The sequence below is a fragment of the Lissotriton helveticus genome, chromosome 5_1 (assembly GCF_964261635.1).
Source record: "Lissotriton helveticus chromosome 5_1, aLisHel1.1, whole genome shotgun sequence".
In the NCBI taxonomy this organism is placed as follows: Eukaryota; Metazoa; Chordata; class Amphibia; order Caudata; family Salamandridae; genus Lissotriton; species Lissotriton helveticus.
Window position 1 is genome coordinate 1,822,444,090 of NC_136065.1, and position 27,000 is coordinate 1,822,471,089.

Here is a 27,000-nt window from a genome sequence, read left to right on the forward strand (position 1 = left end):
GAGCAGGAGGCCTGTGGACGTCGTGTGCAGAGTGGGATCTCTCACGCGTAAGGCGGGAAAAAGTCTATGGAGGCTAGTAAAGACAAAGTTACTGTTCTCGGGCGAACCCGACTAGGTGGGTCGAAAACAAGAGTGGATCCGAACACTTAGGGTGTTGGACTATGCTGGAGCACCGGAGTACTCAGTTTACCTAGCCCAGGGGCTGCGGCTGCATAGGGTTCAAGTTGCGTCGGAAACCCTCGTTGTCGAACCAGGAGCCTGAAGAAAAGAAGTTGCTGGCAGGCGGCCAGTGAAGAAGTTCGTGGAGATCCAAGCCTGGATCAGGGAAGAAGAAGACCTGTAAGCAGAGGGGACCAAGTTCTGAATCACTAGCCAGTGATTAAGTGGGCACCAGAGTGGCACCGGACAAAGTCACCTCGACCAGGTGAGTGGGCGCTGCTGGGCTCTGCAGTCTCTCGGACCAGGAGGCGTTGTCGGCGACCAGGATGGAGGTGCGAGCTGTCCCACGAAGGTGTCTGCTGTGGACGTCGCTTGACCCAGGATTGGGGCAACAAGTCTTGGCAAATTCAAGCCCACGCGGTGGACCTAAAATGGAGTCTGGAGTGGACCAGGAGGGTCCGGGGTGCTCCTCTGTTGGAGGGGAGCAAGGGCCAGTCTGGAGCAACCAGACCAGCGGTGTTTGTCGTCGTGAAGCGTCGTAAAAGGGCCACTAGCCAACGGACAAGTGACCGGGACAACGCGGTGAGCAGCAAAGAGCAGAAGGGCCCCACGCAGATCTCGTGGATGCAGGGGGGCTGAACTTCAGTGCTGGAGCTGCTCAGGGTCGGGGCTTCTCTTACCCCAAAGCACTCAGTCGAGGGTCTCTCGGTGGTCGTGCTGGACAAGCGTCGTGCAGTCTTCAAAGATGGCCGGTCCCTCGAGGTCTCGTCACACCCACGGATCACAGCTGGGCTGATGATGCAGGTTGAGGTCAGAGGTGCCAGGGAAGCCGGTTCTCGTCGTGCTGGGCAGTCTTGATCCGGAGGAGAGACTTACAGCAGACCGCGATGCTTGGTTGGTGCCTGCTGCTGCAGGGTGACTACTCCTTAGTCACAAGGGAGAAATCTTGAGAAGAAGTCGAGAGTTCCTTTCGTAGAAAGTAGTTTCAGGATTCAAAGATGATCTCATTTGGAAGGGGGCCTGCTCCTACCTTTATCCTGCAAAAGGGGGCTGGCACGTTACTAAGTCCTGCCCTATGGGTGGGACTAGGAGGGGGGTGGTTACACCCCTCTCCTTTGGCGGGCTTTTCCCCAGCTCAGGGTCTGGTGTGCCCCTGGAACTGGTTCAAGCCGTCCTATGCACAGTGAGCACCGGGGTGCCACTTGCAGTCACCTTCCTCTAAAGCCCTGCCTACCTAGGATACACAAAATCCTGTCTGGGACGGTGCTGGCACCGCCCCTGACAGGAAACCCTTTGTCCTTGCCTCCTGCGCTGGGAGGACTCCCAGCAACAGGAGGGCAGACTTGTGTCTCGGTGGCAGCATCCATTTTGTGGAGCTAAGGCTCTGTCTGACTTTAACCGGGGTTATAGGTTACCAACATGTCGTGTCCCTCTAGAAGGGTGGAATGCTAACCCCGTCGCCAGAATTGGCGAGGGGTTAGTATTCCAATTCGTATGACACCTTACTCGACATGTTTTGATAAAGCGATACCAGAGTTGGCATATAACCGTGAGGATTATAATGCACTTAAGAGTATATGGTATGCGTTATCATGGAAACGGCTAAGGGATAGATCCCGAAAGCCGCAGACAGGCTCAGCTCATGCCAGAGCACCATCTCACACGATTCCAAGCACTCTGCCTTCAGGATTGTCAAGGCCTGCCATAGGAGTGACTGATAGGAGATCTGTGTGTCCATTTAGGTTTAGATATAGGTATACTATATCTAAAGCAAAGGGTGATTACACCACTTTGGCCCAGCTGTCAAGCAGCCAGTTGTGTCAGATTTGGATGGCCAGCCAGGGGTGGCATAATACATGCTGCAGCCCCTGGTAGGCCCTGGGTCCACCTATGCCCTGGGTACCTAAGGTACACTGTACAGGGACTGATAAGGTGACTCAGTATCCAATTAGATATGTACCTAAGGTACATGGAATCCATTTTACAGAGAGAGCAGTAGGCCTGGGGTCCTGAATAGCAGGGCCCCAGGTCAACTAAGTCAGAAAACCAGCAAAACACCAGGCAAAAAGTTGGGGGTAACCATAGTCAGGGATCTACCTTCCTACATAACCCCCCCCCCCAAACGAAAGGAGATAAGGCTATCCTTGCCAGGTAAGCCTATATTGCCTGAGTGGCCATATAAGGAAGTACCAGCACTGGCATGGTTACTCCCTATCTCATGGTCCACTAAGCAATCCCTCACCCTAAGGGTGTCTGAGGGTCTCCACCATAGGGAATCTCTACCTGTGGTGTGTTTTGGCAAGGTAAAAGGCTGGTGCTGAGATGGAGTACTGAAGTGAGACTCCACTAATGTTGGGCTCAACTTCCTCCAATCACCATCTACCATGTGTGCCTTTCTTTCCAGGACTGAGTTGCTATGAGCTCTCAGGGTCAGCCTCTGGCTACCTAAAGCTGGAGGCTGGGTCCCTCTGTTTGGCTTACTGGAGGGACAGGTCAGGTCTGGGGCCCTCAGGTCCCAAGTTTGGCTGTGCCCAACAGTGTCCATCTGTGGGAGGTCCCTAACTAATTTTAAGGGGGATCCCTCAGGAGTTTGTTTTATTTTCACTTGGCTAGGACTACTAGCTTTAGTGCCCTTAATCTGCTGATTGGGGAATTCTTTTGCACAGGCGGCCCTTTGGGGTCCAACACTGGCCTCCCTGACCTCTACAGCCCTGGGCTGACTGAGGCAGGGTAGAGAGGGGCAGGTTACCTGCTTCAGACTGGGTCCCACCTTGGAAGGGTCCACTGACATCAGGGGTTCTGCCAGGCTAGGCCTGACTACCTCTGGGGCAGTTTCTTCACAAGGGGTGAGATCAGTTCCCTGAGGAGGCTGATCCTTTCCTAAAGTCTGGTGGGAGGGAGATTTCTCTTCCTCCTCAATGCTCTCTGTCTGAGTGGAGTGATCCATAGTTTCAGGCTTCACAACACTATTATCTGTCTGAGTTTGAGCTGTGGCCATCACAACTCCACCAACCTTTTCAGGAGGGGACTCAGTTTGGGTATGGGCTGTGACCATCACAGCCCTGCTAACCTTTTCTGGGAAGGAAGCTGTCTGAGATTGGGCTGCGACTGGCACAGCCCTCCTGACCTGTTCAGGGAGGACATCTTGGACTGGGGCTGTGGCTATCACTGCCCCACTAACCTTACCATGGAGGTTCACCATTTTCAAATGGGTTTCTTGCTCTACCTCAGCCCAGGCTGAGGTCTCTAAATCATTCCCCAGTAGGCAATCTACAGGCAAGTTGGATGACACTACCACTCTCTTGGGGCCAGTGACACTTCCCCAGCTGAGATTTACCACTGCCATGGGATGAGTTGTCTTCACTCCATCAATGTTTGTCACCTGGTATGTGGCACCAGGTAAAAGTTGCCTTGAGGGGACTAGACTCTCAGTCACCATGGTGATGCTAGCCCCTGTGTCTCTGTAGGCCTCAACTTTAATTCCATTGATGAGGGGCTCTTGTCTGTATTTGCCCAAAGTGTTGGGACAAGTGGTGAAGTTGGCAAACCCCATGCCATTTTCACAGACAAGAGTATCTAAGTCAGGGGACCTGGTTAGGCCATAGTCCCCAGGAACTCCCAAAGTAAAGGCACCCAAATTCTTGGGGGCACTCCCACCACCTGGGGGATTACTACTAGTAGTAACAGGAGGTTTGGGAATGTTACCTGGGGGTATGTTCTCCTTATTGCGGTTCTTTGGACAACTGCTATCAGTTTTCAAATGACCCACCTGTTTGCAGGGATAACAATAAGGTTTCTTCTGGTTATTGGAAGGATTCTGGGACCCACCCCCCTCAGAGGATTTTTGGGGCCCTGATGTGGTTTGATCTGGAGATTTATTCCCACTCTTCTCTTGAGGCTTGGTTGATTCCTTCTTCTGGTCACCACCTTGGTTCTTGGGCCTAATCCTGGTTCTGACCCATTTGTCTGCCCTCTTACCCAATTCCTGTGGAGAGGTCAGATCAGACTCTACCAGGTGCTGGTGTAATAACTGGTTCTGACAATTATTTAAGACTTGCTCTCTCATAATTAGATTATACAATCCTTTGAAATCAGTAACCTTACTACCCAGTAGCCAGCCTTCCAAAGCCTTAGTGGCACAATCCACGAAGTCAGACCAATCCTGAGACTGAGTTTTCTGGGTATCCCTGAACAGCAACCTGTACTGCTCAGTGGTTAAGCCAAACCCATCAACCAGTGTCTTTTTCAGGACTTGGTAATTGTTAGCATCCTCAACTCTAGTAGTGAGGAGCTTATCTCTACCTTTGCCTTCAAAGGAGAGCCACAGTATAGCTGCCCACTGACTCTGGGGGATGCACTGTACAGTGCAGGCCCTCTCCAGAGCAGCCATCCACTTGTGGATGTCATCCCCTTGTTTAAAGGGGGGCACTATCTTAGTCAGGTGTTTAGTATCTAAACTCCTTTCTTTATCCTTGGGGATAATGCTGCCACCAGTGGGAACTGTCCCACACATCTTCTGCTCTCTAGCAAAGGCAAGCTTCTCTTTGGCCAGGGCAAGTTCTTCCCTTTCAATCCTTAGATTAGCCTGTTTCATCCTTGCTTCATGCTCTCTTCTCTGAGGGGAAGTCAATCTCCTCTGGGGAGAAATCCTTCTCCTCTGAGAAGAGGCATTAGAGTGCAGAGATCTATTGGAGTCCCTAGAAGGAGATCTATCTCTCCTAACTCCAATGTTAGGCCTGATTAGGGTCAGTACTGGGGGGCCCCCAGCTCCTTTCCCAAGCAGGTCTAAGTTGGCCCTAGTAAGTCTGCTGACTAGTTCAGGCCTGTCTGCCTCATCCCCAGAGAGTTCCTCTTGATCCTCCTCCTCAACTGCATTTTCAGTGTCAAGGAGGTCTGGATCACCAAGGTGTCCCTCTAAGGCTGGCATATTCCCATCTCCCTGAGATGCTTTCCTAGCATCATATGTCTCTAAGAGACCTATCAGAAAGGGAATGGTGGGGTTAGACCCCTGTTTCAGTTTCCTGGAGGTACACAGTTGTCTCATCTCCTGGAAACTGAGAGCTGCATATCTTTATTTGACCTGTGGAGGGTCAATAACCACAAGGGGAGTCTCAGTAGACTCTCCATGGGTAGACATGCTTTTCTAGTGAGGTGTAAGTGGTGCACTTACCTACACTATATGTTTACCTACTGATCCCTTGCTAGAGTTGTAGTTTAGGGTGTGCTAGGCCCTAGGAGCTACAACAGCTGGTTCAGTAGAACTCAGAGTATTCTAAGCTAAGTTATATGTACCTCAGTACTTATGTGATCTTTCAATTGATATTCTTAGGATACGTGTGGTAAAACAACAGCAAGCTCAAATCCCAACCGCTGCTCACCAATGTGAGAAGTTGGCCTGATATGCAGTGCTCACTATTCCAGTGATCACTATGTATCAGTCCAAACAACCCTTATTGATGATTGGTTGTAAGTCAACCTTATAGACCAGCTATCCTAGTAGCATGGATACGAGCAGTCTAAGGCTAAGACTCTAGAGGGCGTGTTAAGCCAGCTGTTTTACCATCACATATACCCCTTGAACACCAAGTGAAAGGACACCACACAAGTTGTTATGAAAATAAATGTATATTTATTTCTAACAAGACTACCCTGGCTCTTTATGAGACAGGGAGCTAAGCACACAACAAAACTCTTATAAAAATACTTAAAGTCGCACAATTTACACAAATGCCCGAGGGGCACGAAAAACCATATACACAAGAAGTGGAATGCGAATTACTAGCAGGTAAGTAACTATTCTCATAGACTTTAGAATCGCTGGGCCTACAATACTAAACACTTAGATTAGGAGCAGGAGGCCTGTGGACGTCGTGTGCAGAGTGGGAACTCTCACGCGTAAAGCGGGAAAAAGTCTATGGAGGCTAGTAAAGACAAAGTTACTGTTCTCGGGCGAACCCGACTAGGTGGGTCGAAAACAAGAGTGGATCCGAACACTTAGGGTGTTGGACTATGCTGGAGCACCGGAGTACTCAGTTTACCTAGCCCAGGGGCTGCGGCTGCATAGGGTTCAAGTTGCGTCGGAAACCCTCGTTGTCGAACCAGGAGCCTGAAGAAAAGAAGTTGCTGGCAGGCGGCCAGTGAAGAAGTTCGTGGAGATCCAAGCCTGGATCAGGGAAGAAGAAGACCTGTAAGCAGAGGGGACCAAGTTCTGAATCACTAGCCAGTGATTAAGTGGGCACCAGAGTGGCACCGGACGAAGTCACCTCGACCAGGTGAGTGGGTGCTGCTGGGCTCTGCAGTCTCTCGGACCAGGAGGCGTTGTCGGCGACCAGGATGGAGGTGCGAGCTGTCCCACGAAGGTGTCTGCTGTGGACGTCGCTTGACCCAGGATTGGGGCAACAAGTCTTGGCAAATTCAAGCCCACGCGGTGGACCTAAAATGGAGTCTGGAGTGGACCAGGAGGGTCCGGGGTGCTCCTCTGTTGGAGGGGAGCAAGGGCCAGTCTGGAGCAACCAGACCAGCGGTGTTTGTCGTCGTGAAGCGTCGTAAAAGGGCCACTAGCCAACGGACAAGTGACCGGGACAACGCGGTGAGCAGCAAAGAGCAGAAGGGCCCCACGCAGATCTCGTGGATGCAGGGGGGCTGAACTTCGGTGCTGGAGCTGCTCAGGGTCGGGGCTTCTCTTACCCCAAAGCACTCAGTCGAGGGTCTCTCGGTGGTCGTGCTGGACAAGCGTCGTGCAGTCTTCAAAGATGGCCGGTCCCTCGAGGTCTCGTCACACCCACGGATCACAGCTGGGCTGATGATGCAGGTTGAGGTCAGAGGTGCCAGGGAAGCCGGTTCTCGTCGTGCTGGGCAGTCTTGATCCGGAGGAGAGACTTACAGCAGACCGCGATGCTTGGTTGGTGCCTGCTGCTGCAGGGTGACTACTCCTTAGTCACAAGGGAGAAATCTTGAGAAGAAGTCGAGAGTTCCTTTCGTAGAAAGTAGTTTCAGGATTCAAAGATGATCTAATTTGGAAGGGGGCCTGCTCCTACCTTAATCCTGCAAAAGGGGGCTGGCACGCGACTAAGTCCTGCCCTATGGGTGGGACTAGGAGGGGGGTGGTTACACCCCTCTCCTTTGGCGGGCTTTTCCCCAGCTCAGGGTCTGGTGTGCCCCTGGAACTGGTTCAAGCCGGCCTATGCACAGTGAGCACCGGGGTGCCACTTGCAGTCACCTTCCTCTAAAGCCCTGCCTACCTAGGATACACAAAATCCTGTCTGGGACGGTGCTGGCACCGCCCCTGACAGGAAACCCTTTGTCCTTGCCTCCTGCGCTGGGAGGACTCCCAGCAACAGGAGGGCAGACTTGTGTGTCGGTGGCAGCATCCATTTTGTGGAGCTAAGGCTCTGTCTGACTTTAACCGGGGTTACAGGTTACCAACATGTCGTGTCCCTCTAGAAGGGTGGAATGCTAACCCCGTCGCCAGAATTGGCGAGGGGTTAGTATTCCAATTCGTATGACACCTTACTCGACATGTTTTGATAAAGCGATACCAGAGTTGGCATATAACCGCGAGGATTATAATGCACTTAAGAGTATATGGTATGCGTTATCATGGAAACGGCTAAGGGATAGATCCCGAAAGCCGCAGACAGGCTCAGCTCATGCCAGAGCACCATCTCACACGATTCCAAGCACTCTGCCTTCAGGATTGTCAAGGCCTGCCATAGGAGTGACTGATAGGAGATCTGTGTGTCCATTTAGGTTTAGATATAGGTAACCTATATCTAAAGCAAAGGGTGATTACACCACTTTGCCCCAGCTGTCAAGCAGCCAGTTGTGTCAGATTTGGATGGCCAGCCAGGGGTGGCATAATACATGCTGCAGCCCCTGGTAGGCCCTGGGTCCACCTATGCCCTGGGTACCTAAGGTACACTGTACAGGGACTGATAAGGTGACTCAGTATCCAATTAGATATGTACCTAAGGTACATGGAATCCATTTTACAGAGAGAGCAGTAGGCCTGGGGTCCTGAATAGCAGGGCCCCAGGTCAACTAAGTCAGAAAACCAGCAAAACACCAGGCAAAAAGTTGGGGGTAACCATAGTCAGGGATATACCTTCCTACACCGACGCCCAGAGACCCTACTACCCTCCCGGGGTCGACGGGCCGGGGCCCTCGCTGCCGGCGAAGGTGTCGATCTTGCACGACGGAAAGCGCTCGTTGTTGTCATCGGATTCGCGTGGCCTGTTACCCCGAAGAAGCCGGCCTCCGGGGTTCGTATCCTGCCCTGCCTCTTCGTGAGAGGAGATGAAGCGGACGGAAGGCACGCCGTCGCTACAGGCCGTCATGGCCGCCATTGAGGCGCTCCATTCACAATCCTCCGCTGTATTCCGGACACTGATCGTGCAAGTGGACGGTGTCTTGGGACCAGCGCACGACTCTCCGTTAAGTCCTCATCTATCTGTGGTGCCAGCGGTGCAATGTACGCCTGAGACCGAGGCCCCCGAGCAGAACCCGGATTTAATGTGCTTTGTCGGCCCCCAATTCACAGCCAGCGAGCCCGTGATTGTCGCTGGCGTTCCCTGCTCGATCCTGCTGCCGCCTCGTACAGATATGGACAGTCTTCTGTGCTGTAACAAGTTCCTCAGTGACTGTTGGAGAGATTCGTTATTTCTGGTCACTTTCCCTCGATCGTTTCGTGGATATCGTGAACTTCTTTCTGGTTGTCGATCCTGCAACACTGACGTGGACTTTCACGAACGTTCTGCCTTTTTCCTTGAGATGGTGGTTCAAGTGCAAAAGACTCTCACGAAATACCGTACCGGCCAGGGTTGAACTTGAGGGCTTGGGTTTGATAAAATAGCTTGATTCAATGCCGGGATTGTCACATGTAACGTGATGGGAGTTGGGTGGTGCTTTGCTACACTCCCCCGATTGGTTTGTATATTTCGCTATATGTTGGTTTGATTATGTCTCGGGTGGTCGCTGCTGGCGGGGGGTACGGGAGACTGGGGGTATATTTGCTTTTATGACATTCCCTCCTCCATCTTTTTCCCTTCCCTGGGGTTAGTTTAGTGGGCGACAGGCACGCTGCTAGTGGGGTTAGGTCGTAGCCATCCGCAGGGGTGCAGGGTGGGGGGTTGAGGTTTTTTTTTTTTTTCCTTTATTTTGTTCTATGACCTTTCTTTTTCCCTTTTCCCTTCTTCGCAAGAGATGTGGCATATTCTCCTGATCTTTTATTTTTCATATCTGGGTGTTGAGTGTCTGATTTCATATCCTGTATTCTGGATGGGTGGGATCCGATGATGTTTGCTTACGGTTATCTGTACAGCATTGTTTTACCTCAGCTCTAAGCTGGTATTGATGTCTTTCAGATGCCTATAATTGTTGTGTATTTTCTTAATTGATTTGCCCGTCCACCTTGACGATATGTTCCGCCAAATGATGCCCGATGTTTATATTTCTACTCTTGTGTTATAATTAATAAAAATATATATAAAAAAAAAAGAAACGGCATCGAGGTCAAACACACGCCTATATATCATCCCTCAGGGAATGGGCAAGTTGAACGTTTCAACAGGGTGATCATGGGCACCATTCAGGCGGCCATAAGCGATGGATTGGACTGGGAGAAGGAGTTACCAAAAATGTTATGGGCCTACCGGATCACACCGGGTAGCACCGGTTACAGCCCATTCAAGGTGCTACGGGGAAGAGAACCCTTCACAAAGGACAATGCTGTGTGGAGGAAGATGGTTGTACAGAGCAAATGGTCTCCAGCGGTGGTAAAGAGAAACCTGGAAAGAGCGCAGGAAACATACACTGAACATTTCAACAAACGACACGGAGTCCAAGGAGTGACATTAGACAGAGGTGATTGGGTGAGAGTGAAAGTAGCTACGCTCAAAAGAAAGGGGGAAAGCAAGTTCACCCCACCCCTACAGGTACTAGAACCGTACGCCAGATCTGCCCTGCTCAGCGATGGTAAAGTGTGGTCGCAGGACAGGATGGCTAAGTGCAGCAAGATTTTGAACTGGGGAAATGATGGAGGCGAGAAGACAGAGAATGTGGAGACGAATGAGGAAGGATGTAATGGACAGGGATACGAGCAAGTGGAAGAAGGCATGCAGCAAGTGGCAGGTGGAACGGGAAGTGAGCACGAGGAGGTCAGAGGACCTAAGGAAGAGAAAGGTGAAGATAGAGGAGATAAAGGAACTGGAGAGATCAGCGTGAAGGCAAGGACCGTGGGACGGACAACAGAAGGGCAAGGCAGAGCTCAAAGTGAGGGAATGAAAACGACGAGAGCTGGAAGATGCGTGAGGATGCCGGAGAGGTTCAAGGACTTTGAGATGGACTAACAGTAAGATGTGGTTATAGTTAATGTTGCATAAAAGGGGGAGAAATGTGGTGACGGTCTAGTCTTTTACTGGCCGGAACCGGAAGGGCGCTAGCGGAAGCGGAAGGCGGCCATTTTATTAAGGCGCCGACCGCAGCAAAGCATAGCGGTGTTTCCCGGCGCTCCGGGTCTAATAAAGAAGTTACCTTCTCCAAACATCGAGTGGTCTACATATTTTAGAGTTCCACACCTCCCTCTGCCCCTGAATCCCCAACCTACACCCCTATTCATCGCCTTCCTTCCCGACCCAGAATCAGTCGATCGGAGCCGGTGCCATCCTCAGAAAGTTCAGATGAGGGGCACAGGCGGGGCTGGAGCCAGGCACCTCACGCGAGGCTTGCTGCTTGCTTCTATTTTGATAAATCCAGGCACCTTTACCTAAACAAGCATTTGCAATGCAATAGGTCTCGCATTTATGCGAGTTTGAGCTATTGACATTGTAACTGACAATGCCTTTTATTTTTGTTTTCGTTTTTAAAACATAAATCAAAGGCATTGTCATTTACAATGCCAATAGCTTAAACTCACGTAAATGCGAGACCTACTGCATTGCAAATGCTTGTTTCTCTTCTTGAAGGGTGTATCACAGCTCTGCTTAGTCGCTGGAACAATCAAAAGCTCCTTACAGAGAGCTGTCACTTCTGCCATATTTATCTCCTTTGTCTGCCTTCTGTTTGTTGTGCACAGAACACATATTTTTACAATGGCAAGAATCCCCGACATGGCCACAAGAGGGCTCTGTTGGCCTGAATGTGTCCTCTGTCTAGCATCACGCCTAGTTTGTGATCTGCTGGTTTCATCCCTGCTCCTCCTCAGTGAGTTATGTTCGGTTGGGAAGGAGGGATTCCTGAATTCCAATTTCGCTATTTCCATTCCAGGGAAGATTCGCATTGTCATTCCAAGGAGAGTAACTCTAAGTAACTTTTAAGATACATGTTCCGTTATGACGAGCAGCTTACCACTGCTATGATCCTCCCATGTGCACCAATAGTATCATTAGGGGTTTGGCAACCCATTTCTACACTTTCACACACACTCGTTCCTGAATTCATGATACGGTACGTATTAATAAAATTCACTTATGGGCAGTGCCTGCAATGAGATATAGAAGTGTGTATTCACTGTCCTAGAGTATCCGCTTGCTACGGAGAAATGATCAGCAGAATTACTAAAAAGCATTCCTTCTCTGCTGAGAAGTGCTGGCACTTTCCCTTTCGAATGAAAGAAGTGCAGGTTCCCGTTGCCTGACATTACCCGCCCATTTAAAGCACTGATTATGGGAAAGGATTTAGGCCAGATGTAATATTTACTGCTTGCAATTTGCGACCAGTATTTTTGAATCCAGTAAATAATTGTTCGAACTGTACTATAGACTAATAGATTGGTTTGTAAAATTACGATTTTGAGTTGGCTGTAATCGTGCCTACCTCAAGAACATTAAGGAGGAAGCTTGTAAATTGTGAGTCACTCCAGTTGTAGGCCAGCACGTCGATGTTACCCTGCTAAGGTAAGCAGACCGCCATATCTGTGATTGGTTTTCAATAAAATAAACCTGTTGTACGGCAGGCCATTTTCCCTAAAAGGAACAGTGATGTGTTTTGTTTTTTTTAAAGCATACTACCTTGTTTCAGTTTGTTTGAGAGTTGGTGGTGGTCCCCTGGACCACTGTCTACTTTACCAACAAGATTTTATTTGACCACCACAAGCGGAAATGGGTCCCATTGGGACCCTCTCCCTTTTACGAATAGGTTAGCACTCCAATTCGGGAATTGGTAACTTGTCAATGCTTTGTGACCGAATTTTGGTTGATACATTGCATACTGAATCTGTATTTGGAAGGGACACCTACAACATACCTCCCTTCCAATTACCAAATCACTATCAGTGGAAGTTTACCTACGCCAAAAATGTGCCTAGTACATATAAATAGTCTTTTTGCAACTGCAAATATAATTTTTGTGACCATAAAAATGCTTTGAACATCTGGTCCATAGATCTACTACAAACAGATATGGTGGCAGGGTATATCTTGCTGCATCTACTACCAACGTTTTTGGGGTCTTAATACATATGCATATGAGTTGCAAATAGCCAATGCCCACCTCCTGAAACCAGCCACGCACAATTGGTTTCAAATACAAGACATCAACACAAAGGGTAGGAGAGGCATTGGATCCCAAGCAAAATATCAGAGGGTTCAAATCCCACACAAGAAGAAGACTGCGATGACAGAAATAGTGGTGTTTTCACAATGATGCTGTTTTGAGTTCTTTTTATTCAATATATTAAAACACAGTAGCCAATGCGTTTCACCCACATGGGCTTCTTCAGGGCAAAGACTTTTTGTAATCCACACAGTTTATAGAAGGAGTGTGAAACTTCCTCCGGGAGAAGTCCCAAATCAATCATCCATATACCTAAAATGTCATTAAATGACACACAGAGACCTGTATAAGTATTCAAGCTTCGAGATATTGAGTCTGTGCCAAAATTCCGCAATACCCGACCTCTTCACGAACCAATGTAAAGTACCACGGTCACTCGTGGGATTTCGGGGAGACATATTAAAAAACTGCCGACACCGCCGAGAGTCACACTCACCTCTCAGACGCCCGCAGAAGACGGCAGAAGTCATCGCCTGCAACGCCGCCACCGCCAAGAGTCAAGGGACACCGGACTCCGCGCCGCCGCTCCGGGAGACTCCAAATCCCGGCAGGCACCGCGGCGGCGCGTCTGTGTGACGCGGTAGCGCCCTGTGAGCGCCAACAGAGACGCTCAAAAGGAGGAGCACCCCGGCAGAGCGGGGGAGACATATTAAAAAACTGCCGACACCGCCGAGAGTCACACTCACCTCTCAGACGCCCGCAGAAGACGGCAGAAGTCATCGCCTGCAACGCCGCCACCGCCAAGAGTCAAGGGACACCGGACTCCGCGCCGCCGCTCCGGGAGACTCCAAATCCCGGCAGGCACCGCGGCGGCGCGTCTGTGTGACGCGGTAGCGCCCTGTGAGCGCCAACAGAGACGCTCAAAAGGAGGAGCACCCCGGCAGAGCGGGGGAGACATATTAAAAAACTGCCGACACCGCCGAGAGTCACACTCACCTCTCAGACGCCCGCAGAAGACGGCAGAAGTCATCGCCTGCAACGCCGCCACCGCCAAGAGTCAAGGGACACCGGACTCCGCGCCGCCGCTCCGGGAGACTCCAAATCCCAGCAGGCACCGCGGCGGCGCGTCTGTGTGACGCGGTAGCGCCCTGTGAGCGCCAACAGAGACGCTCAAAAGGAGGAGCACCCCGGCAGAGCGGGGGAGACATATTAAAAAACTGCCGACACCGCCGAGAGTCACACTCACCTCTCAGACGCCCGCAGAAGACGGCAGAAGTCATCGCCTGCAACGCCGCCACCGCCAAGAGTCAAGGGACACCGGACTCCGCGCCGCCGCTCCGGGAGACTCCAAATCCCGGCAGGCACCGCGGCGGCGCGTCTGTGTGACGCGGTAGCGCCCTGTGAGCGCCAACAGAGACGCTCAAAAGGAGGAGCACCCCCGCGTCGCGGGACGCGAGCGGGACGCCCGGGGCGAAGCCCGGGCAAAGGGCGGGCCCTCTACGGCCCTCATCGGCACGAGGAGGCAGGGCAGGGCTAGAAACCCTGCGCAAGGTTTGCGAGGCATTCTCCTGTTCAAGTAAGACTGTTCTGTTGTAATACATAATTTGTTGTGGTTTGAGGGGTACTGGTTCCCTGTCATCTACCATCAGTATGCCTAAAAAGGGTCCAGCACCACTTGCACAACCTGCTAACACAATGGAAAATTATTTGGTGCAAACAGTGAAAAAAATTAATTTACAGAGGAGAGAATCGCTGGGTTTGAGTCTCTCACCTGACTTACACCGTTTGTCGCCATCTTCATCTCCCTCACCTGAAGACGTAGTGTCCCTTCAGACTTTCTTTGATGCCTCTTCAAATTTTCCTATTACACAGGAACCCGGCCCCCTAAATGATAATATGTTGTCTGGTCCCGAGGTCTTTATCGTGGAGCATGGAAATAACTCTGACAGTGATATGGAACAAGATAATCGTGCTGACCTCACAGATGAAGATATTTCCACCACTGAACAAACTTCACGATTAGCCTCTGTGAAAAATAAAAACCCACCGAGACGGGGGGGACTAAGATCTGGGGCTAGGAGGAAGAGGGTAAACATTCCAAAGGCAAACCCAAAGGATGTCGAAGGGGGAACTGCTGAGATTAATGTCAGCCATGATGAGGACTTGTTTGTAAGATTTGCTGACCTAATAGATAGCAAAATCAAATCCATTGTTAAACCGTTACTCTCTAAAATCGATAAATTACAATCTGAAGTCAAAAAGCTGGGAGGGCAGTTGAACAAATTAACAGAGGGAGTTGTTAACGTTACGACGTTGGTATCAAACCTGGACAAAAATAGTAGAGAAACTGATGATCAGGAGGGGGAGAATACAGATGATGCACTAAATAATCTACCATCTCAGCCTCCTGACCCAAAACTTATTGCTCCCAACACTAATAGAGGGGATGGTCTGCTAACGGTTGAGATACCCCCTGCACATGCCCAGTTAACTGACCCTCTTCAATTTATAGTTGAAGCGTCCCCTGTTGTTTTAGTATTGGCAAATGTTCCACCCTTAGAAGCCGGCATTGAAGAATCCCCTTCCTCTCTGTCTAACAAAGCCTTGCAGTGGCTTACTACTAACATCAGGTTAGCTCCAGGGGGGGGTCAACTGCTGGCTCAAGAGATTAAAACTGTTAAAAGGTTGTCATGGCTAGGTAATCGCCCTAAAAAATTTAAGGGGGCTTGCGTGGCAGTAAGTTTCTTACATCCAGGCGTGTTGCCTAACATTCTCATTAACTTACTCCCACCCCAACGTAGGCAGGGCTCTGTTGTACCATTAACATTGAAGTTCTTTTATGGTGAGCAGCAGAATGTCACCTACCCTAAAACACCAGCCTTCGGATGGGATATTAATTCTGATCCAAACTATAGAAGGGGCTGGGAACAACAGCGGAATACTGTAAACCAATCCGCCCCCATAGTATATCAGAATCCTTTTGCTCAACCCCTGTTATTGTCTAATCGATTTGCACCCTTATCCTTTCTGGATCATAATGACTGACTCCTGTCAGATCATTCTAGTCAGATAGAGAATAGCGTGTCAGCCTTCAGTATGCTTACTTGGAATATAGCCGGTATAAAGTCCAAAGTAGGTAATGCACCCTGGTTGGCTTTTATAACTAGGTATGATATCATTGCTCTGCAGGAAACTTGGGACACAAATTCCTGTTTTTCTCCTGATGGCTACAGTTATTTCTGTATCCCTGCCGTGGCTAGCACGGCAGGAAGAGCGAGGGGAGGACTGTTAAGCCTCTTCAAACTAGATATCAAAGGTAGCCTTAAGAAATGTGACTCAGGATCTGAGCAATGTCTTATTGTTGAATTGTCTCGCGTGGAATCTCCTAATATTTTATTTATTAATTTTTATAATTCCAATGCTGCCGACTGTACTACATATAGCCTTGGTAGATTGGATTATTTTCTGTCAGTCTATAGTGAAGATGTTAAAGCATTTGAAATCATTTTTTTGGGGGACTTTAATATACATCCCTGCTCACTTATGTGTGTTTGCGATGACTCAGAATCCCCTCCATATGGCGTATTGGTCCATCTTGAACATAACAGACAGGGGGGCTGTTTAGAGAACTTTCTCGCTAGATGGAACCTATATGAATCCAGCTGTGGGGAGGGGGGGAATAGGGCCCCTACTTTTAAGGGCTCAGACAATGACTCTGTTATTGATTATATCTTTATTTCTGCATGTTTTTTATCCAAGGTTTTAATGTATAGAACTGTGGTTTCCACTTTTAGCGACCATAACCCAGTCTCCATGGACCTCGTAGTGTCTGATCTTTTAGGGCGAAACCATGGTCCTTGTTATGGGATAAAAAAGCTTAAAGTTAAGGATCAGGGAAGGAAACTGAAATGGGATAGTATAATCCCAGAACCCTTCATTCAAGAAGTCCTTTTAGAGGCTGAGGAGGAGGTAGGAGTGTGTTTATCTAGCGACTCTAACGATGGGGAAGTGATCTTTGCATTTAGCAGCATTTGTAATAAGATAAATGGCAGGCTTTCTGTGACTAGTAATCCTAAGCCGAAACCTCCTAAAAGATGGTTTGATCACAGTTGCTCGAAAGCACATTCTGCATTGCTTAATGCTCTGAAAACTGTTCCAAAAGATCGTGACCTCATTAGCAATAGTAGAGCACTTTACAAAAAGGCCATTGCATTAAGGAAAAAACAGCTTAAAGATGAAGCCTGGACCCAACTTACTGATCCAGCCATTTTAAAAAATAGTGGGGAATTCTGGAGGATTGTCAACCAACCTTTATTCACAGGGGAGGACAACTCCCCCTTAGAAACTAATATTCCTGATGAGGGTTGGATTAAGCATTTTAGAGACATCTATTCAGCTCACAATATCGCTGTTACCAGGGAACAGGAAGATAACACTATTTCATTAGGGAACTATTTGCACTTTGAAGTCTGTGAAGTATTATCTGCAATAGATTGTACCTTAAAAAAAAAGGCACCAGGACCAGATGGTGTTCCTGCTGATGCCTTTAAATGCTTCCCTAACTTCTGGTCAAGATTGCTCTGCAGGGTCTTTAATGCCTTAAACCGTGATAACATTCCCAAGTCATGGAAAACATCAATAATTATTCCTGTTTTTAAAAAAGAAAATAGGCAGGATCCTGCATGTTACAGACCAATCTCACTGATTGATTCTTCAGTCAAAATTCTCGGGAGAGTCATATTAGTGAAATTGAATGAATGGGCTAGCGAGAATGACATCTTGAGTAATGTGCAATATGGGTTCAGACCTAAAAGAAGTACCCTGGATCAGTGTCTTAATCTCCACCTCTTGATCGAGAAATACACCAGGGCCATGGACGGGTCCATGTACCTTGGGTTCATGGACCTCTCCTCGGCGTTTGATATGGTCAATAGATCCAAGCTCTGGCTAAAGTTACTCGATATGGGTCTGGATAGATCCATAGTTAATTTACTAGCTGATTTACACACTGGCCTTACTGCTAAAATTAGAGTTACAACGAATGGAAGGTGTACAGATGTCTTTGCGTCTGAAAAAGGAGTAAGACAGGGGTGTATTCTGGCACCATTGTTATTTTCGCTTTATGTGAACACGCTGGAGCCAGCCCTTAGGGGCGTTACTAGCGACATCCCACGAGCAGGAGAGCAGGGGATACCAGTCCTCCTTTATGCGGATGACGCTGTTCTTCTTGCGCGTACTGGGGTGGGGCTTCAACGACTCCTGGATGCCTTTGAATCTTTTATGGCCTCACTTGACTTGAAAATAAATGCAAAAAAATCACAGGTTATGCTTATGGGTAGGGCCTCTAGGAGACCCTTCCATAAAACTTTTCTTTGTGGGCAGGAAAAGCTCGCACGTGTCTCCTCCTTCCCCTACCTGGGTCTCACCTTTGATGACAAAGGTAGCTGGGGCCCTCATGTTACAAGTAGAGCATCCATGTTGGCCAGGACATCTGCTGCCCTCCAGGGGTTTTCTAAAAAACTGGGAGGTAGGCCATTTGCAGCTATCAGCAAAATATACAAGGCTAAATGTATCTCAGTTGCATCATATGGTGGCTCAGTGTGGGGTTATAGGGGTATGGAACCCATACAGACAATGGAAAACAAATTTTTTCGATCTGTCTTGGGCGTCCCCCAGTCAACCCCGACCTATACAGTTCACATGGAATTGGGGGAAGGCTACATTTCAGACCTGATTAGAACAGCCCCTTTAGTTGCTTGGCTGAGGATGTGGCTGAACCCAGAAATTCCTCTTAATCACACCATAATGAGGGACTGTTTGAAACTAGATAATGTACATAGGATTAGGTGGTTGATGTACATTAAGGAAATCTTTCTGAAGCTGGGGAGGCCTGAACTTTATACTGCTACTGATTCTCTAACATTAAAAGATATAGTTTACATTAAAGCTGGAATGAAGGAGCTCCTAACCTTGGAGAGGGAAGAAACTGAGTTGAAGAAACCCTGCGTCAGGGCCAGTATATTGTTGGCTATACCCAACGGTCCTGACAGTTATCTTAACGTGGTGACCCATCCCTACCACAGGTTCATCTTAACTCGTTTTCGATTTAATTTGATACATTTTAGCTTGGGGTTTTATCCTGTTTGGAGTAGCCCTGAAAAGGCACCACCATGTTCTTGCGATCATTTTTCCGAGCAAAGTACCATGCACTTTATAATGTTTTGTAGCCACTATAATGAAGCCCGGAAATTGTTTCTTGTACCTATACTCAAGGAAGCAGGATTTATTTTAGTCAGACCTGCTCTCATTTATTTACAAATGCTACAAACTCCCAGGATCATGTTTTATGTGGCTAGTTTCCTGGTGAGAGCTATTAGAAGCAGGAATATCAGACTTAAAAATGTGCCTACTTGCCTTTGTAGTATAGATCAACATTCTAGCTAGTATGTTGACCTCCTGGGACAGCATTCTTAGAAGCAAAGTAACATGGTCAGTAGTTGCCTGTTCTAATTATTTTTCTAGGGACCCCCTTAGCATACTTTTTAACATTTCTTAGTTTCTATTGTACTTTTGCACTTTTGCACTTTAGCACTATGCACTTTGTACCAGCTAGGCTGATGTTAAAATGTAATATTGTGTATGTTGGTCTTATCAATTCGTCGCTGGTTCTTTTAAACCTGTTATTTTTAAATTGTTTCTTAAATGTTTTTAATGTATGTGTTGTTTCTGTCTCATATATTTGTCATTGTCTTTGTATGATATTAAGTTATCGCAATAAAGTATTTGACTGACTGACTGACTGACACGGACTCAATATCTCGAAGCTCAAATACTTATACAGGTCTCTGTGGGTCATTTAATGACATTTTAAGTATATGGGTGATTGATTTGGGACTTTTCCCGGAGGAAGTATCACACTCCTTCTATAAACAGTGTGGATTACAAAAAGTCTTTGCCCTGAAGAAGCCTGTGTGGGTGAAATGCGTTCGCTACTGTGTTTTAATATATTGAATAAAAGAACTCAAAACAGCATCAATGTGAAAACACCACTATTTCTGTCATCAGAGTCTTCTTCTTGTGTGGGATTTGAACCCTCTGATGTTTTGCTTGGGACACAATGCCGCTCCCACCCTCTGTGTTGATATCTGGTCCATAGATGTGTAAATAGATAGTTTAGGTGAGATGATATATGTCTTGGTAATCTGGTTCCAGGTGACTAAATCATAAGCTGAAGCGCCTGCAGGAACTCAATACTCAGGAGCTAAATTCAGACTGGGTAGCCAGATCAAGGTCCAAAATATCTTTTCAAACAGTTGTTGGCTGTGCCCTGATGGTGGGCAGTCTATTTCTACCTGGCTTCGGTAATGAACATTACCAGCTCTGAAAGTGGCCGGCGAGTACTTTCCAACACTGCTGATTTAGGCGGTGGCTACCGCTTTTCGACAAAACTGCAGTTTGAAGATTTATTGAAGCTAACCTAGTTCTTTTGGGAACACAGTAGATTGAATCTGTTAAGAGTCCAAAGCCAGCTCCCTGAGCAGAAAGAGAACACTCTGGAAGTAGTGCCACCTGTGCCCCACCACATAAGTCATGGAGCTTGTCATAATTTAATTTAGCAGTGGTCATGCAAACATGGCTTTTGCGTGTACTAGAACTCTGCAGTGCGGTGGTCAGCCCTCGGTCTATCTCAGGGTCCAGATGACAGGAGGAGGAGGGAGCTGAGGGGCCGAATGACGATACAGCTACAGAGTGTTGTATAAAAGCACAGCAACCCGTAGATGGAGTTTGGAGCTTGCATGTGAAGGGCGTAGTTCAACTATGATCCGCCCACACAGGCACAATTCTTTTTATTTACCAGACATACTGCGCACGCCTCTGGCAACACTGTATACTGATAAAATGGGGATTTTAGGGTGCACACCAGTAAACCCCTGCAGTCAACAAGAAGCCAGGCAGAGCAGCACGGGCAGGATCACCAGCACCGTCCAACGTCTGATAGGACAGTACTTTCAGTACTATCAGGAAGCTGGGAGAGGGCTTGAGGTGGGTCTTTATCTCAAACCCGGCACTGCTGCTCTGTCTGTCTCCTCGTTAGGAATCATGCAGTGCCAGGGCTGGACAGGGAACTCACAGCAGCCCTGGCAATTTTGTCAGACCAGCCTCCCCACACCCCCCTTTGTTACTGGGGGCCGATATTGCAGCATCACCGCAACATCATCCCCCAGTAAGAAAACCGGCTCAAACTGCTCCAAAACCAGCGTCCTCCCTTCCAGCCTCCCGGGGGGAACGCCTGATGCCCGCTACGGCCAGTCCGGCCCTGTGCCTTGCTGGTTCCAGCATCCAACGCCAGATTACTGCTCCGCTGCTGCCATCGAGCATCACAGTTGACAACAAAGACAGAATGGTACGAAACAAAAACAGTACGTTTCTCCAAGCCTGTGTGTTTGAAAGTTTGTCATTGAGAATGAAAGAATGAGAATCGAATGAGAGTGAGTATGAATAAGTGAAAGCAAGAGATTAAGTAAAGCAGTGTGAGTGAGTTACAGTGAGTGAGTGAGGGGGAGATTGTGAGAGAGAGTGGGGTTGAGCCTGGGGTGCCTCTGTCAATGGTGCAGCAGGCGCAGTTGCACCAGAGCACACAGGCTCCCGTGCAACTGCGCCTGCTTCACTAATAAAGCAGCACACCTGTACCCCACGAGTTCAAATCAGAGCCCCTGTACACCAGTAGTTGTGAGTGATGGTCTGTGATTCTGAAAATGTTTGTGAGAAACAGTGAGTATAAGTGTATGGGTACATTTTGTGTGAGGGCACCCAAGGCACATTTTGAAAACAATGAGGTGCACCCATGGCAAGTATTAGCCCCACCAATCTCAGGGATCACTAGCTACCACTTGTGCCTTGAAATGTAGCTGTTGCAGCAGCTACTGGAGTTACTGACTGACAATGCTGCACTGTACTGGTATGCCTGTTGGTAAAGACATGTATCAGTGACTTGCACAGTGCTCAGAAGCCTTCTTTTATGTCATGCATTTTATTTCCCATGATGTCATCTTTGCTTAAAGCCACGTTAACATTTCCCCCAAGCTCCTTTAAATGCCATGTAATGGGATTTCCAATGATATTATGATGGGGCTGAGGTCACGTGGCAGCATTTCTGGTGAGTCATCGTTATGCTGATAGGCTGTTTTGAAGCACACAATCCTACCTCAGTGTGCTCAAAGGATATTGGCAAGTATATTGATAAGTGCATCAGGCATGAAAATCTACCGACCATCCCGTTCTATACTATTTAGGCGTCTGTAGAACTGTTTAACATCGTCATGAATTCTCAATATTTTCCTATGTGCCCTACACTTATATTTCACAGAAAAGCTGGCTAGCTTTCAAGACACCGAGGTGCTGGGGCACTGGAGACTCCAGCGGTGTTCAAGAACAGCTGTGCTGTCTTTGTTTTTCCACTTGCGCCCATTAAAAACATCACCATGGCTACCACCGCTGGGTTAGCAGTGCGTCCAATCACCACAAGAGGGCGCTCCACACATGTGACCAGAAACAAACAGAACCCAGGAAGCATTGCAGTCCAATGTAAAGCGATGTGACATATGTGAGAGAGGAACTGAGGTAATGAACAATGAAGAACCCAACGAGTACCAACCCACGGAGTAAGACCCAGACAACAGCGGCTTCAGAGGTAGAGGTATACAAGTGAAAGCTACACACAATGTACTGATAAAGTAAGATGGTCAGTAAGGTTGCTAGAGCTCTATTTCTGAAAGATGGTAACATTCGAGAGAATAACAGTCTAAAATCAGGTAGTGTATACAAGTTAACATGCACACGGCAATATAGATAGCATTTACAACACTTCTTCTTAAAGTAAAAGAATTCAAAGCACAAAAATAAAAACGAAATAAAAGAAAAATCAAATAAGCAAGCTAACAAAAGTGCGATCATTCATTCATAAGCTGTCTTTAATGAAATTCTCAATTTCTTCCGTGAAACGGTCTTCCTCAAAGAACCAGAGTGATCGCCTGTCATGGACAAAAATTATGGGTAGCGAATGTAAAAAATGTAGTACAAAGTGTCACATTTCAGGACACAAGGGGCATTTTTACAGGCACATTTGAGAAGGTAAGGCAATAGTATGTAAATAAATAGATGCCCAAAGCAAACAAGTCAAAATAGGTTTATGTTCTCTGGTCTGTATGTTATGTAACATTACCTAACAAACATTTAAATGTAATTTGACCTATTTAAAGGTTAAAAAACTAGCAAACATGCACAATTCCACCTCTTCCGGGAACCTGGATTTCAGAGTTTGATAACCTTGCAAGAAAAACACATCCTTTAACAAAGCAGTATGTTCATATATGCAATAATATTATATTTATAGGAAGCCAGCATGGCAAACTGCTTGTAAAAAGAAATGACAGAAACCGAAAAAAACGTGAATGATATAAATGCCATAGCAGTTAATGCTGCACCCACAACTAATAAAATGTGAAAATAATTGCAGCCACTTTCCTATTAAATAGCTCATCTTTTCCTACTGTTTTACGGCTATTATGTAACAGATGGCAACAATTCCTTGTGAACACTTTTGCATCAGTAATTTTCCACAATAAGACACATTTTCTGATAGAACATGGACAGAGGGCACTATTGTGAGGGGTGGGGGGGCAGACAGAAACATTGTTTTATTTACTAACATACCCTACCCATAATGTAATTTCTTTCCTACAATACCTTTTGTAAGTCATATGTTTTGCTCTTATTACAGTGAATAGCGCTTTGACTCCAAGAGTTCAAGTGTGTGCAAAGAAAGCTATGACATAATTAATTTGTGTGGAAATCTGTGTTTAAACAGAAACTGTTCCCCCTCCTTATGAACCTTTTTCCATTCCAGACTCTCCCTGTTACACCTGCATACACGTGAGTAAACATACACTTGTATTTTTACCTTTGTGAATAGCCCCCATATTCTCCTGGTTGTAGTTTCCTGGAAGACCACTGAACTGGGGTTACAGTGATTCAGATGCAAGGGTCAAGGAACTACATTTTGAGGGAAATGTCATTGTATTGTGAGTTCTGCCTGGGTTTATAATTCAGTGTTTTTTTCTAGCATAATTAGGTAACATGGCACAGCCAGGATTAGTTAAGTCTAGAGGTGGTGTCTGCCCACCCCATTGAACTGCCCACGTACTTGGGGTAATTTCATTGTGCTTTCTAATAGCACATGCTATGGCTCTTTCAAAGTGCCCATCCAATATTTTCATATAAATGGGAAATAGCAGAAGTAGACTCTCAGGCCTTTTCTTTAGGCCCTGCAGAGTAGGTGGGTACTGGGCAGTATCTGCGGTGGATACTGATGATTACTGTTGATGTTTCAGGTCTTAAGACTATTTCATCCCATTTGGATGACTGAGTTATTCACTTTGAAGCTCAAATACATTATGACACCGGCTCAATATCCTGCTGCGTGATATCTTTTATAAGGGCTTCTTATAGAGGAGCGGGTTATGTAGTTGAACACAAAAATGTAGCGCCGCGAATCATAATTCCTCCTGATCCCCAACAAACGTCTTTCGATATACATGTGTATGTGGAGTGTCTACATACATGTAAATTATCCTGCAAAGGGATCATGTTTGAGGTGGTTCTTGACTGGCAGTGCCATAAAGGATTGTGAAAAGTCCATGCACACAAACGCAAGCATGGGTGCATCATAAGTGGAGTGCAAGGCCATTTAGGAGATGCCATGATGTCAAAGGGGCTATCGCGTGAGTTCGGTGTGTCTCAAAACACAAGTTCCCCTAAGCTGCCATCAAACAAAGGAACATTCTGGAATGCCTACACTTGGTGATTGTTATGCACGAGATAACATTTTCCTTACACTGGATGGCCACTTTAATACATGCTATGGAAGGTAGCATAAAACAGAAGAGCATTAGCAAAAACAACATTTCAGAAAGAGGACGGACATGCGGAATGGAAGGGAATCACCCTCCTCATTTAATAATGTGTCATGGGCTCTAGAGCAAGGTAGACAATGGACCTCCTGCCTGCTCTTTTAAATGTGAAATACTGCAATAATCGGGGTTCAGTGGGTCACTGTGAGAAGTTGGCCTGATGTGCAGTGTTCACTATTCTAGTGATCACTATATATCAGTCCAAACAACCCTTATTGATGATTGGTTGTAAGTCAACCTTATAGACCAGCTATCCTAGTAGCATGGATACGAGCAGTCTAAGGCTAAGACTCTAGAGGGCGTGTTAAGCCAGCTGTTTTACCATCACATTACCCCTTGAACACCCAGTGAAAGGACACCACACAAGAGTTATGAAAATAAACAGTGTATTTATTAGAATCACAACAACCCTGTACTCTTTATGAGGACAGGGTGCTAGGCACACAACAAAACTCTTACGAAAATACTTAAGTTAGCACGTTATACACAAATGCCCGAGGGGCACGAAAAACCATATACTTTAAAAGTGGAATGCGAATTACTAGCAGGTAAGCAACAGTTCTAATAGGCTTTGGAACCGCTAGGACTGGACTAGGGAATCGTTAGATTACTACTAGGAGACCCAGGGGACTCGGGTGCAGAGTGTGCACTCTCACGCGGGATGCGGGACAAAGTCTATGGAGGCTAGTAAAGGCAAAGTTAGTGTTCACGGGCGAACCCGACCTGGTAGGAAGAAAACGACAGTGGATCCTGACCCTAGGATAGTGAGGCTATGCTGGGACACCGAAGTGCCGAAGTTACCTAGCCCAGGGGCTGCAGCTGCATAGGTCTGAAAAGACGTCGGGGATCTCGTTGCCGGACCAGGAGCCTGGAAGGAAGAAGTTGCTGGCAGGCGACCAGTGAAGAAAAGTTCGATGGATCCAAGCCTGGATCAAGGAAGAAGAAAACCTGAAAGCAGAGGGGACCAAGTTCTTGAATCACTAGCCAGTGATTAAGTGGGCACCAGGATGGCACCGGGCGAAGTCACCGCAGTCAGGTGAGTGGGCGCTGCTGGGCTCTGCAGTCTCTCGGACCAGGAGGCGTTGTCGGCGACCAGGATGGAGGTGCGAGCTGTCCCACGAAGGTTCTTGCTGTCGACGTCGCTGGACCCAGGATTGGGCAACAAGTCTTGGCAAATGCAAGGCCCACGCGGTGGACCTAAAATGGCGTCTTGAGTGGACCAGGAGGGTCCAGGGTACTTCTCAGATGGAGGGAAGCAAGGGCCAGTCTGGAGCAACCAGACCAGCAGCAGAAATGTCGTCGGGCGTCGTCAGGAAGGCCACAAGCCAGCGGGCTAGTAGCCAAACAACGCGGTGGGCAGCAAAAAGCAGAAGGGCCCCACGCAGATCGTGGAGATGCTGGGGGGCTGCTCTTCGGTGCTGGAGCTGCTCAGGGTGGGGGCTTCTCGGACCCCAAAGCACTCACCAGGAATTCACTCGGCGGGCTTGCTGGAAAGAAGTCGTGCAGTCTTGAAGATGGCCGGTCCCTCGAGGTCTCGTCACACCCACGAATCTCAGCGTGACTGATGATGCAGGTAGAGGTCAGAGGTGCCAGGGAAGCCGGTTCTCGTCGAGCTGGGCAGTCGGATTCCGGAGGAAGGACTTGCAGCAGACCGCAGTGTTCTTAGATGGTGCCTGCGGGTGCAGGGTGACTACTCCTTAGTCACAAGGGAGAAATCTTAGGAAGAAGTCTTGAGTTCCTTTCGCAGAAAGTAGTTTCAGGATTCAAAGATGATCTGATTTGGAAGGGGGCCAGTCTCTACCTTTATCCTGTAAAAGGGGGCTGGCACGCGACTAAGTCCTGCCCTATGGGTGGGACTAGGAGGGGGGTGGTTACACCCACTTCCTTGGCGGGCTTTTCCCCAGCACAGGGTCTGGAGTGACCCTGGAACTGGTTCCAGCCAGCCTATGCACAGTGAGCACCGGGGTGCCACGTGCAGTCACCTTCCTCTAAAGCCCTGCCTACCTACAATACACAAAACCCTGTCTGGGACGGTGCTGGCACCGCCCCTGGCAGGAAACCCTTTGTCCTTATCTCCTGCTCTGGGAGGACTCCCAGCAGCAGGAGGGCAGACTTGTGTCTCGGTGGCAGCATCCATTTTGTGGATGCTAAGGCTCTGTCTGACTTTAACCGGGGTTAGGGGTTACATACATGTCGTGTCCCTCTAGAAGGGTGGAATGCTAACCCCGTCGCCAGAATTGGCGAGGGGTTAGTATTCCAATTCGTATGACACCTTACTCGACATGTTTTGATAAAGCGATACCAGAGTTGGCACATAACCGCGAGGATTATAATGCACTTAAGAGTATATGGTATGCGATATCATGGAAACGGCTAAGGGATG